The 14,820-nt window shown below is 44.7% G+C and overlaps 1 protein-coding gene across 1 annotated transcript in view; it reads right to left on the bottom strand.

Moving 5' to 3' along the window:
• LOC138982042 (uncharacterized) overlaps window positions 1-13,258 on the bottom strand; it is a 63,609-nt gene extending 50,351 nt beyond the window's left edge. The window contains exons 1-2 of the mRNA XM_070355253.1: window positions 12,073-13,258; window positions 20-448 (exon numbers count right to left, since the gene is read on the bottom strand). The gene's annotated coding sequence lies outside the window, so the exon portion shown is untranslated. The remainder of the gene's footprint in view (window positions 1-19; window positions 449-12,072) is intronic.
• Between the last annotated feature and the right edge of the window lie 1,562 nt (window positions 13,259-14,820).

Below are 14,820 nucleotides of genomic sequence, written 5' to 3'. Positions count from 1 at the left end.
AACGCTTTGAAACACTCACCAATCAAGAGTCGCTACCGGAAGTCGAAGCAGGAGAAGCAGACGACAGCTCAGTCACTCTCAAGGACGCTTAATTATCGACGCAACTCCACACACGTGCAAAGCAATTATTACTTTTAATTGTCTGGACGGGTTCATGTCATTTCACACGTTAAATCCATGGTGGGGGATTAAAGAATACACCCCGCAATCACGTGACCCCGTTACTGAGCGCACATTATGAAGTGTGCTTGTGTGTCGCACACTCAATTATTCGTATATTGACTGATTCCTTTTTGGGACGATATGGCAGTCGTTGAGTTAGTTGTTGATTGTCCCTTTTTGATGCAGTTCTGTACGGTCCCACGAGAGGTTCGGTTTGTTTGCTTGCACCATTGAATAAAACAGCGAGGACTTTCCCACAAGGTTTACACGGAGAAGGTGATGATGTCTGAAACAAATGAACAGAGAGAAACGTGGTTATGGCAAATTTGCTAGTAAAATAATGGACAACACGACAATAATTATGATCATGAGCTAACTGATCAAATAGTGAGTCGGTGTACACGGAAGTAACTGCAGCAGCTTAAGTTGTAGAGTGGGATTGAGTGTTGATTAAATACTAATTCTAAAATACATCTTCCTGCTAGTGCTAAGAGTGTTTTGTCAATGAAATGTCAGATGCGAGAAAAAGTAATTTTGATGATGGACGTGGAAAGTCATTTCTCTTTAAAAGGGAACAGGGACTTACAGACAGACAAACGCACACATACACAACCACACAAAGGCAATCTGTGTCTCTCACTTTGTTGCTGTCTGTCGATCTTTGTCTGTCTGTCTCTCTCTAGAAAGCTTAAAAGAGACTACAACAAATATTAACCAACCAACCAACTCTCTCTCAACCCCCCCCCCCCCCACGTTTTGTATACGGCGCATAATTCAAATGTGCCATAATTCATATGTGCCGTTTTAATTGAGACATACGTACATACATAACATATTAATGAGAAACAAAACCCGTAGCACTTCTGGTGTTCAGGCAAATGTGCACATGGCAGAGTAGTTGAAACAAGCAAAGTTATAAAGACTCACTCGCGGACTACTATTGCTGATGCTAGCACTGACGACCATGAAGAACAAAATAGGCTAAGATTCATCGTGTAGGGATACTAGCCAATACCAATTTGAACCTAGTAACGTAACCCTTTGTCCACACTGATCCAACACAGGACGTCAGTCGCTATTGATCTCACGTGAAACACATGTTGGTTTCCATGTAATGCATCCACGAGGCTGCGTTACTGAGGGTTTACATGACCGGATGATGGATCGAGTAATTTACGTTAATTGAAAAACTATTTTTTTCACACACAGTACTGAACAAGTATTTCCGTTGTCATCAGATGTAAAACACACTTATTGTAACACCTAATACCACGGGGAATTGCGCGCGCACACACACACACACACACACACACACACACACACACACACACACACACACACACATCTGGGGCGGATCTAGGAGGGGGGTTCCAGAGGTTCCGGACCTCCCCCCCCCCCCTTACCCGAAAAAAAATCCACACAAAATTCTGACAGTGTCATGTGAGCCGTACATTGCCGTCTCAAAGATATATACTATGTATACATAAAATAGGAATAGATTTCCACTAGTGATTAACCTTATCATCTTCAAGAAGAGGCCTACAATGCACCTCATAAAGTTACATTATTCGCCCCCCAGACCACCTGACAGGCGCGGCGGCCCCTGGACCCCCGGACCCAATTTGGACCCCCCCCCCCCCCATTTCCCTTGATCCGCCTCTGTACACACACACACACAAATATACACACACACACACACACACACACACACACACACACACACACACACACACACACACACACACACACTCTCGCTCTCTCTCTTTGGGCGGGGACGTAGCTCAGTTGGTAGTGCGCTGGCTTTGTAGCCAGTTGGTCGCTATCAGCGTGGGTTCGATCCCCACGTTCGGCGAGAGATTTATTTCTCGGAGTCAACTTTGTGCAGACTCTCTTCGGTGTCCGAACACCCCCGTGTGCACACATGCGCACGAAAAAGATCCCACGTTCACAGCGAAAGTCTCAGGGCTTGGAAAACACGAAGACACGCATGCATCATCTCTCGTCTCTGATTATCATGATCGTATCTCGATACTTTGACGAGACAAACCCAATGCTGGTGTGTCGAAGAAGACAGCCACAGCGGGCTTGTTCGAATCAAAGTATCACACCATATCTTCAGCGTATTACCAATACCTGTCCCAATATAGACCAGTTGGTCTAAGAGGACGTTAAACCCTAATAGTCAGTCTCTCTCTTTGCCACGGTAAAGATCCAATAGGCTTATCTCAATCCTTGCTCCATCCTCCTCCCACACCTTTTTCAAAAAGCCAACACACATTGATTCAGATGACAGACAACCTCAATAACCTCAACGTTATGACAGCACATCAAATCTTTATGATTTTGACTCATCATCCTCGCCAGATTCCCCCCTAAGCCACGAAAAAGACTTAGAGCGTGTTTCTCGTCAGGTACAGGCACAAACGTTGCGCACACCATACGGCCCCAGTTTGTCCCGCTCGAGTGAACGTTCAGGTGTGTCGATTGCCTTGCTCTGTTTCTTCCGCACCTGTAGGTCTGTTTTAGCCGAACATAAATTACACTCGTTTATTCCCTGTACATGCGATAAGTGTGTGAATCACCAGAGCCAGAGGATACGTAGAGGTTACACGCCGAGTCTCAGTGATTATCAAAAATAATGGTCGAAGTTAGCGGATCATGAAAAATGCGAGCTTTAGCGAGCTTTTTCATGACCGCGAACTGAGACCATTATTTTTTATAATCACTGAGACGAGGTGTGTAACCTCTTTATTCCTCCTTTCTTCAGTTATTCAAAGAAAAGAGGAGGTTTTTTGCGAAAGTTTGATCGAATCCTATTCACTCAACCAGTCAACCTGCGCAGGCGATCGATTAATGCGCGGTTGTATAGTTCCGTGCAAATCATTCCATTCTGTTAACACTTCTTGTCAGTTTTCCTATTTTGGACTAAAAATCAAGTACACAGATATGCTGTTATTCTGCTGTGGCGGCAAAGGCAGATATTGTGTGTTCTGTATATGTTTTGGTATCGCGTAGGATAATAATCTTTCGTCAAATGGGACTAGCAGACGAACTTTTGCACCCGTGTTCCAACGTTAAAAACTGTATGCAGTTCAGTTTTCTGGGGAAAATAGTGTATGAAACCGCTTTATGTTGTTTAAATTGATGAGATGTGTGCATTTGGTTGCGTGTGATCTGTTTATTAAATGAAATATTGTTGAAAACTGACCGTCGGATTGCAGTCTGTTGTCGAAGAAACTGAGTGAAAAGAAGGGGAACTACTCTTGTCGCTAGACAAAGTATGAGTTACTTGCCTTGCGGGAAATTGCTTGTGATGAACGTTTGACCACGGCCAATCTAGATTCAGAAAACAACCGAACTCATGGGTTTTATATGAAGATTCATGTGGTCAGGCCTGTAGTTGTTAATTTAAATGCGGTATGTTTGTATTGTTTGCTCCAGAGATGTATACTTCGTACGTTAGAGCGTTCGGAACTTTTCAGTCGCAAAAAGTAGTACCGAAACAGAACAAATTCTCAACCCATTGCACTATCGAGGATTCAGGCTGTTGCTGGGTCGTTATTTGTTTGGTTGCTGGGTCATTATCGAAAAATAACTACCCCTACAAGTTTACAGAGGTAAAGAAGCAGAGGGGGGAATAAAAGAGTATAAACGAAGCAGAAGTATAACCTCCTCCCCACCCCCACATCCCAACGAGAGAAGTTTACAACATGATTACAACATGCGCTTTAACGGTTACTGAACTCAATATCAGTATGGACCGATTTTGAAGTACATGTATAAGGTGCGACTTTATAAATAAATAATTAAATAAATAAAACCATACATAAGTTAATTGAAATAAAATAAATTATAATACAAAATACAGATATCTTCAAATCAGAGTGTTCTTCAAATCAGAGTGTTGATTGAAATTGAAGTAAAATCGGACTTCTGGAATAACGGCATCTTTGGATTTCTTCTGTTTTTAAATTTGAAAATCTAAGATCCATGATTGAAGGCAAAAACGTCTCAGCACTTTTATTCTTGACCTCAGTTGTATGCGGGTTGCTCGTATCCTTCTTTTTCGCCTTCTCTCTCTCTCTCTCTCTCCCTCCCTCTCTCTCTGTCTGTCTGTCTCTCTCTCGCTGAGAGAGATGTGTAGCTGATCTGAGCAACTTTATTCACAAATGAAAGGCATAACTATGTCAATGCAATTTTGTAATTTTTGAGTTCTCCTTATGTAATTCCTTAAATGCACATTGTGTTGCATTCCATACAATGTATTTCTGTATTATTTTATATGATTGATTTTTATATTTTTATGTGCGTCTGTCTTTATGTGTTGTATAAAGGACATGTTGGAAGAATAGGGTTTGCCTAAAACCTTTATCCTTTTGTAATAAAGTTCTGAGTCTCAGTCTGAGTCTCTATCCCTGCCTCTCTGCCTGCCTGCCTGCCTGCCTGTCTGTCTCTTTTTAATTTTTTTTTCACAGGCGGGGAGTATCAAGCTTCAAAGCACTTAATCGTCACCACGCAAAACTAAGGACAGCATCGCAGCACCCCCTCCCCCCTCCCATACACGGGGCAAGATGTATTTGAGCCCCCGTCTCATTGGGCCCCCGTCTCGTTGGGTCCCTGTATCATTGGGCCCCCGTCTCGTTGGGCCCCCAAGTCTAGATATTATGACCTTTCAGGGTCAATGTCATTTAAAGGTCAAAGGGGGATTTAGGCATGCCGGCCTTCTTGTGAGTATTACCAGTCCGTCGAAAGCTGACGAATTGAAATAATCTGAAGTAATAAGCTGCGTCTACATCCCATTACTGGATTGCGTAAATGTGTGTATGTACAGCCGCACTCGCCTAAACGAAACACGCTTAAGCAAAAAACTCGGATATCTGAAACCAAAATCAATTCCCCGCTAGACCCCTCTTTGTAAGACTATTTATAATTTGGATAAGCCAAACTCTGTCAAATAATAGCAAACACAAACACGGACATCTCAAACGTGATTTTGACAGTTAAGCCAAACTCTAAACATTGTCGGAGAGACATTTTTTTAATTTTTGCTTGAAAAACACGTCAGGAAGATAAATATATTTTGTCACGGCTACAATTATCCTACGGAAACGAACACGTCACCTGTTTTTGAGTATGCGGGGAAACTGATGACGTGTGCCCCATGTTTTGCAGGCGCCATTGTTTGGACAGAAAGACTGGTGTGCGTGAATTAGGTGGTGGGTTCAGGGTTAGAGATGGGATGGCCGAGGGAGGGTGAATTGGGTGGTGGGTTCAGGGTCAGAGATGGGATGGCCGAGGGAGGGTGAATTAGGTGGTGGGTTCCGGGTTAGAGATGGGATGGCCGAGGGAGGGTGAATTGGGTGGTGGGTTTAGGGTTGGAGATGGGATGGCCGAGGGAGGGTGAATTAGGTGGTGGGTTCCGGGTTAGAGATGGGATGGCCGAGGGAGGGTGAATTAGGTGGTGGGTTCAGGGTTAGAGATGGGATGGCCGAGGGAGGGTGAATCAGGTGGTGGGTTCAGGGTTAGAGATGGGATGGCCGAGGGAGGGTGAATTGGGTGGTGGGTTCAGGGTTAGAGATGGGATGGCCGAGGGAGGGTGAATTAGGTGGTGGGTTCAGGGTTAGAGATGGGATGGCCGAGGGAGGGTGAATTAGGTGGTGGGTTCAGGGTGAGAGATGGGATATGGCCGATGGAGGGTGAATTGGGTGGTGGGTTCAGGGTTAGAGATGGGATGGCCGATGGAGGGTGAATTAGGTGGTGGGTTCAGGGTTAGAGAACCCCCCGCGGGTTAGGGGGAAGAATTTACCCGATGCTCCCCAGCATGTCGTAAGAGGCAACTAACGGATTCTGTTTCTCTTTTTACCCTTGTTAAGTGTTTCTTGTATAGAATATAGTCAATTTTTGTAAAGATTTTAGTCAAGCAGTATACATGTAAGAAATGTTAAGTCCTTTGTACTGGAAACTTGCATTCTCCCAGTAAGGTAATACATTGTACTACGTTGCAAGCCCCTGGAGCAATTTTTTGATTAGTGCTTTTGTGAACAAGAAACAATTGACAAGTGGCTCTATCCCATCTCCCCCCTTTCCCCGTCGCGATATAACCTTCGTGGTTGAAAACGACGTTAAACACCAAATAAAGAAAGAGGGTTAGAGATGGGATGGCCGATGGAGGGTGAATTAGGTGGTGGGTTCAGGGTTAGAGATGGGATGGCCGAGGGAGAGTGAATTAGGTGGTGGGTTCAGGGTTAGAGATGGGATGGCCGAGGGTGGGTGAATTAGGTGGTGGGTTCAGGGTTAGAGATGTCAAGGCCGAGGGAGGGTGAATTGGGTGGTGGGTTCACGGTTAGAGATGGGATGGCCGAGGGAGGGTGAATTAGGTGGTGGGTTCAGGGTGAGAGATGGGATGGCCGAGGGAGGGTGAATTGGGTGGTGGGTTCAGGGTTAGAGATGGGATGGCCGAGTGAGGGTGAATGAAAGGGTGTTTGTACTGTGTGTAAAAGCCTGACAGTACCTGTGATGGTTTACGGGAGGCTTACTGTGTGTAAAAGCCTGACAGTATCTGTGATGGTTTACGGGAGGCTTACTGTGCCTTTAACGTTTGTTTGTTTGTTTGTTTGCTTAACGCCCAGCCGACCACGAAGGGCCATATCAGGGCGGTGCTGCTTTGACATATAACGTGCGCCACACACAAGACAGAAGTCGCAGCACAGGCTTCATGTCTCACCCAGTCACATTATTCCGCTGACACCGGTCCAAGCAGTCCTAGCACTAACCCCATAATGCCAGACACCAGGCGGAGCAGCCACTAGATTGCCAATTTTAAAGTCTTAGGTATGACCCGGCCGGGGTTCGAACCCACGTCCTCCCGATCACGGGGCGGACGCCTTACCACTAGGCCAACCGTGCCGGTGCCTTTAACGTGTAGGGGTTGTACCTTTGCATTGCTGAAATACAGAATATACCGTTCAGGCTTGTTTATTATGCTGGGGGCCCAAAGAGACGGGGGCCCAAAGAGACGGGGGCCCAATGACACGTTTTGTTATTGCTACAAAAAGTGTGGGGGCCCAATGAGACGGGGGCCCAATGTCACGTTTTGTTATTGCTGGGACTGGATGGCCGAGTGGTAACGCACTTGCGCTCGGAAGCGAGAAGTTGCGAGTTCGACCCTGGGTCAGGGCGTTAGCAATTTCCTCCCCCCTTTCCTAACCTTGGTGGTGGGTTCAAGTGCTAGTCTTTCGGATGAGACGAAAAATCGAGGTCCCTTCGTGTACACTACATTGGGGTGTGCACGTTAAAGATCCCACGATTGACAAAAGGGTCTTTCCTGGCAAAATTGTATAGGCATAGATAAAAATGTCCACCAAAATACCCGTGTGACTTGGAATAATAGGCCGTGAAAAGTAGGATATGCGCCGAAATGGCTGCGATCTGCTGGCCGATGTGAATGCGTGATGTATTGTGTAAAAAAAAATTCCATCTCACACGGCATTGAATATGTGCGCGATATAAATTGCATAAATTTTTTTTTAAAAAATCCCTGCGGAATACGCGCGATATAAGCCTCATATTGATTGATTGATTGATTGCTACAAAAAGTGTGGGGGCCCAATGAGACGGGGGCCCAATGAGACGGGGGCCTAAAGAGACGGGGGCCCAATGACACGTTTTGTTATTGCTACAAAAAAAGTGTGGGGGCCCAATGAGACGGGGCCCAATGAGACGAGGGCCCAATGAGACGGGGGCGCAAAGGGCAAACCCCATACACATCCCTAAAATAACAAAGGGGTCTTGTCACTTTAAGCCGAAGGGAGCGCTAGAGGTGAGAGAAAAGTACGTAAGGCAGTAAGGTCCGGGACAGCGAAAGTGGCACAATGTTATGGAATTCGATCATTATCACTTCAGGGCATGAGACAGCAAAACTTGAAGTTCTCGGCTCGTACCTTTAGAGAGAGAGAGAGAGAGAGAGAGAGAGAGAGAGAGAGAGAGAGAGAGAGAGAGTGTGTGTGTGAGTGTGTATGTGTGCATGTGTGTGTGTATGCATGCATGTTTATGTGTGAGCCAAAAAAGTGATACAAACAATCTCTCTCTCTCTCTCTCTCTCTCTCTCTCTCTCTCTGAGACCAGACAGTGACAGACAGAGAGAGAGAGAGAGCGAGAGCGAGAGAGAGAGAACTTTGAACTTGAACTTTGAACTTTATTACAGGAAAGATAGCATTAGGTCCGTAGGACCTTTCTTACAGCTAGTCCTGTAAACCGAGAGAGAGAGAGAGAGAGAGAGAGAGAGAGAGAGAGAGAGAGAGAGAGAGAGAGAGAGAGAGAGAGAGAGAGAGAGAGAGAGAGAGAGAGAGAGAGAGAGTAAACAAAGCCACTCACGCACATTTTTTATACGTATCAGCCCACCTCACCTCACCTGCCAAGCAATAATCTTTAAAGCAGGTACGCCACGTAAATCTACCGACACGTTCGCTAAGAAGTTGAAGTACGGTTGTAAGTGTCAAAGATTCTTTTTCTACGTATGCCAAAGCTAGCTTTGGGAAAAGCTTTCACAAGCGTTAAAAATTACCTTGATGCGCCAACTCGCTCGTCTTTAGATGCCTAATTCTTAAGAGAACAAAAAACATGGGAGGCTGTTTTGAAGACGTGATCGTGTGTGTGTGTGTGTGTGTGTGTGATGTGTCATGCTGTATGATTCTCTCTCTCTCTTATTGCACGGTGTTTAGCCACACGACATGTCACGGCTCAACTAACAACTCACGCACACATAAACTGTAACACCAACAACAGAATTCTTCACCGTGAAACTGTCTTACCTTTTTGACCAAAGTCGATTCTGGCCAAAAGCGAATCAGAAATCTTTGATGTGCAAATCGCACGGAACCACATTCCTTCTGATAACAAAAAGCACTTGCCGTTACATTGCCTAATCGGACGTAGCACGCGGAACAAACCGTCATATCGCCGTCACACAAATGCAAAATTGATTCGCCACTGTGTGTTCCTGTTATGTTTTGACAATGCCTTTGTTCACAGAAATCGAAAGTTGAATCGACTTTGTGTGTCCTTGCAATGCTTAAAAAATGATTTCTTGTTGTTTGTATTGAGTCTTTGTTGGGTAAAATCCCAGCTACTTTATGCCAGCACATTAAATTTTTTACACTGAGGAAGTTTATCGCGGGGTGAGGTTCGGGAGATACAGTGGAGCCTTCCTTTAAGACCCCCCGATTAAAGATTCTCTCCCGGGTACGACCCTGCCTTCTCAGATTTTCTGTTCATAACCTCTGTATTTATCTACATTATTTGAATCCCTTTTTTTTGAAGACCAGCTTTTCTCAGATTTGTTGAGGTCTTTAAATGGGGGTTCCACTGTATTCATCCATTGGAAAAACAACAAAAGACTGAAGAGCTTGTTAGGCAATCACACGAAGGAAATGGGTCGACAAAAAAGCTCGTTGTTGTAATGACTGGAACAAGTAAAGCCGATCGAAGACCCGAGGAATAGCCTACTAACAAAAATGGAGCGTTTGTCTTGACAACCCGATCAGCGAAACTGAGAATTCTATTCATTGCGTGTGAAAGCTATATGCCAGTGCACACACACACACACACGCTCGCACGCACGAAGACACTCGCACGCACGCACACACCCACACACAAACACACACACACACACAGGCTCTGTACATAATTGTAGACGACAGCTGGTAATAAACCGACATCGGCTGAGTCAAACGAAAACTGAGATATATCGCCTCAAACAAACTATGAGCATGATTCAGCAATATTGATAGGAAAACCGAGAATTTGAACAAGACACCCAAACAACACATGTCAGTTTTATGAGACAATCTAAGATTTACGAGACTACGTTGTGTAACATTAAGAACAACATAACAGCTGCAACAGACACACACTAAGTCAGTCACACAGGCAGACAAAACACCACGCAGACACACACACACACACACACACACACACACTCATAGTCATACACACACAGTGAAACACAAACCCACACACTCAGTGATACATTCATCGAGCGCGCCCGCACACACACACACACACACACACATGCTGACACACACTTGCAGCTCGTCTACTGTACCAAACCTGCTTGTACAAACGTAAGACCTCTCATTTTGAATCATTCATATCAATAAACATACAATTACCTCAGTCCAACACGACTTCCCAACTCGTTGAGTGATAGATGTTTTCGTCAGCACTTTAACACAGCACACGCCGAATACGCATACATACTGACACAAAGATGTGTATAGCTAATGGACGTACCAGGCCACAGCCGGCTATAGTCTCATGCCCGTCTGCAAAAATCACTAGTCTAACATGTCTAACACTTAGCTTTTAATACTGACACGCACACCTACACACACGTTTTCCTTTCCCTGTGAATAACAGACTTTGTTTTATCAGTTTTTACACTGAGAGTTCGCCTCACCGTCTCAGTTCTGGCTAGGCTTTTACATGGGATAAGGCCAGCCTTCCGCTTCTGTCTGTGCACGATGGTATTCTTTTTAAAAGAATTAATTTCATAAAAGGTACTGCATGCACGTGTCTTTTTGGAAATTAATTCATAAAACAAAAACACTATAGCAGGGAATTGATTTTCAGTTTGGTATGTGACCAAGTGGAGGGATAGTCTTACTTCATGTAAAAGCCTGACCTGATGTGAGACAGTAATGCTAAGTGTTTCAACGAGGCAGAGTGGACCTTTCATGGACCCTGCTGGTTCGACTGGCCTATAACCATGCATGCCTCCAAAGCGGCCTTCATGCACAGATAATCACCCATGATAAAGCGTCGTATTTGACATGCCATTAATAAGCACGGACATTCACAAAGGATTCTCCTCTCGCTGTTGTGTCACTGAGGACTCGGAGAGTTTACACAGCAATTGTTGACAACACACTCACACTCAGTGTAACAAACACGTTAACAAATCGACCCAACCTGGTTCGCCTAACATGCCTGCGTGCACAGCGATTATGACTTACAGCAGAGGCATAGATAGCAATATGTCTTTGCCTAAAGATAACGATGTGACCTTGCGTTTAGCATAAATCTAAGGAAGACATGCCTCCACACAAAAACTGAACTCACTGTTAGACTGTCGAGAGTTCGCTGTTGTCTGTTTTGTTGCAAGTTTGCACCATACACACTTTAGCTGATCAACGGAACGTCTTGCCCTGTTCGCCTAACAATCAAGCTAGCACCGGCATATTACCTATTCGATATTATATGGTAACACTAAAATGAATACACACATACAGCCCCTACTGACAAAAGGTTTCCCCCTTTCGCTGTCACACTAGACGAGAGTTAAAAGCAAGTTTACAAGATATATTTTAAACAGACACGTTATCTAATCGACCTAACCTCTGCTAGTTCGCCGATGTCACGATTTCATCTTTCGCCTGTGTACATATTTCCCCCTCGACATATACTCAAGACTGAAATGTTGTTTCCTGGTAAAATTAAGAAGTGAAATTATTTATGGACGAAAAGCATGTCAGTTTCTTGCATGTGAAGAAAATTGGTGGTAAAATTTAATGGATTTCACCCCCAAAATCGAATTCTTCGAAAACGTAGAAGGAAACATTTTAGGATGAATCAAATTTCTAAGTTAAATAAAACAAATTGGTTGGACAAATTTGGCCCCATGAATGTAAGGTACACAAGGTCGCTCATCAGTACTATCGAAGGGTGTTTTTTTGTTCAGTGTAGAGTTTATACTAGATCAACGAGGCCGAGAAGCGAAATATCAACACGGCGAAAGATGAAAACGTCACACCGGTCCACCGGCCTAACATGCGGTTGAGTACCGGTAGACCATCGTATCACCTTAAAATAACAGTACAGTTCGCGTTTAGCATGACATCAATCCACACCTACCTTCACAAAGGTTTCTCCCTCGCGCTGTCAGCCTAGGCGAGAGTGTTTAGGAAGTTTACACAAGTCACACACAGGCACACTGAGTACGTCCGACACCGCCGAAGCCGAACGGTTGACTGAACGGAGCAGGGAATTTCACAGTCGAGATGATAATATGTACAGCGTTCCACCATCTGCTATGGTGAGCGCACACTGTGTTCCGAAGTCTGTGTGCTGAAGAGCTAGAGCGGTTCTGTGAGCTGAACTGTCTGCTAGCATGCAGTGAGCCGGCTTCTGTCTGTGCCTGCCTCTGTTACAGACCCCGTATTTACATAGTTCCAATCCCGGAACTAACTCTCATTCTGCGAACTTCGGTGAAGAGACTATCTGTTCCACACAATCTCGATACACCCTTAGAAACTCTAAAGTAAATACTCCGGTCTGTAAATGGGACATGAAACTTCAAAACAAGGTGCCCTGTAGAATCTCAGCTCAGTAATTCTGTATCCTAGTCTTGTGAAAAACGTCTGTGGTATTTCCTGGTCAAGTGGCACTCACTGACGCAGAAAATAGGCTACATCGGTTTCCAGGGCTATACGCACTGGGACAAATATAAAATAGTATTACACTGTTGTGATAAAACATACCGGATTTCCATAGCCTACCCAGTCCTATAACTGATCAGGCTCACTTATGTGATCACTGATTCGCCGAGGCATTTAGCCTTTGGTAATAATTACAGACACTGAGATTAACTTCAGCACAGACAGTACAAAAAACAGAACCTCAACTGAACAACCTATTCAGTCGATAACACTGTGACCCTTTGTGAGTCACTGGTGTTCCATCAAACTAGGGCCATGTTTTTATATCAGGCTAAAGCTCTACTTTCTGTTCACAGTTCAACGTTTCAGTGCTGCTTTTTCAAGTGGTAGCACGGGCAGGTGGAAATATCAACAATGACTGAACTTCCAAGAGCAGCGGCCTGCCCTCATAAAGCTTTCATAATTCCGACGTTGCTGACAGCAACAAACAATGACTTGACACAGAGACAGGCTACACAACTACAAACACACACATCACACACTCAGTCACACTCTGTGCATGCCGGCCTACACTACATACACGGAAATGTGCACTATGTGAAACCGTGGCTAAGTCTTGACACGAAAGGAAGAGAAATTCTACTCGGCACAACACTGACTCGCGACAAGAAGGAAAGAAGGCCCTGTGTTGTGTACACACACAACCGTGTGACGCGGAAGGAGGGCATACTTTGACCTCACGACTCATTCAAGGAGCGATCCGCACATGCACAAAATGAGAACAAGAACAGCTGAGCTGTCTCGTCGGCGTTGCTCTGCGACAATAATTTAATTGCCAGATTTACAGAAAAAAGGTTGACTGCTATGGTGTGCTTCAGTCAGTTGTTTTGATTGAATTGTTACTGTTCATAAATGACAAGGAAAGCAAAGACTGACCGAGTCGACACCCGTATTGCACAAAACTATGAGAACAAGAACAGCTGAGCTCAGCGCTATACGGCAGTGTCGGCGACACAATTATTTTTTCATTGTCAAGGAAAAGGTTGCTGCTGTGGTGTGCTTTTGCCAGTTTTGTTTTTGTTACAATGGTTACCGTTGATAAATGATAAGGAAAGAAAAGACTGACAAAGACTCGACAGTATTCACAAAATGACATTAGAGAACAAGAACTGAAGCTGTCTCAACTCAGCGAAGCAAATAATGCTCGGTGACAAACATTGTTTCACCCGGCCCAGGTGCCAAGTTCACAGGACTGAAAAGGTTGCTGCAGTCAAGAGTGGCATTGTTATTTGTCTTGAATTGAACGGTAACTGTTGATAAATGCCACGGAAAGCGGAAAAGACGACAAAAGAGTTATTGTTTTGAGTCTTTCGGGTGACCGCCTCCTTTCGGAATTGAATGAATACGGTTGAAAAGAAGCAAGCAAAACAGGGAAGACAACGTACGGCTAGCATTGCTTTGAGTGTGTGCTTCTGGCAGAAAGGCCGAGGTCTTTGACGTGCAACGGCGGTGACATGGGGCCCAGAAACGAATACCGTCTGACTCTGACTCACAAACTAAAATTGACCCTTGACCTTCCTGGTTTGGATTCGAACCTTTGACACGAGCATCGCAAGTCCCATGCTCTAAAAAGTGAGCTTCTAATCCACATCCCCCAATAATACTCCAACAAAAGAGAGAGAGAGAGAGAGAGAGAGAGAGAGAGAGAGAGAGAGAGAGAGAGAGAGAGAGAGAGAGAGGAAAATAGAAAGAGTGTGAGAGAGAGATCTCGAGATCGAGAGAGAGAGAGAGACTTGAGAGAGAGAGAGAGAGAGCCGAGAGAGAGAGAGGGCCACAGAGAGAGAGAGAGAGAGAGAGAGAGAGAGAGAGAGAGAGAGAGAGAGAGAGAGAGAGAGAGAGAGAAGGCCACAGAGAGATACATGTAGAAAGCGAGGGAGATAGCTAGCACACAAACAGGAACACACGAACTAGCTGACACACACACACCGTTTCTCGTTAGAACTGATTTGTTTTGCTTTGAATTTTCTTATCGGCCAACGAGCTCGGATTGTTGCAATTTAAAAAAATTTGTTGTGCCACAAATCGCAAAAGATCAGACGGATTTTTTGTAATGATACCATTTTGTGAGGTTTTGGTGCCAAGATTTTTCCCCATGTCAGTGTGTAAATGCGTATGCGTGTTTGTCTCAGCGGACATAACGTGTATTTTAAGTGATGTTCGCCGC

This window comes from Littorina saxatilis, linkage group LG12 (assembly GCF_037325665.1).
Source record: "Littorina saxatilis isolate snail1 linkage group LG12, US_GU_Lsax_2.0, whole genome shotgun sequence".
Lineage (NCBI taxonomy): Eukaryota > Metazoa > Mollusca > Gastropoda > Littorinimorpha > Littorinidae > Littorina > Littorina saxatilis.
This window is presented reverse-complemented; position numbering and strand designations above follow the sequence as displayed.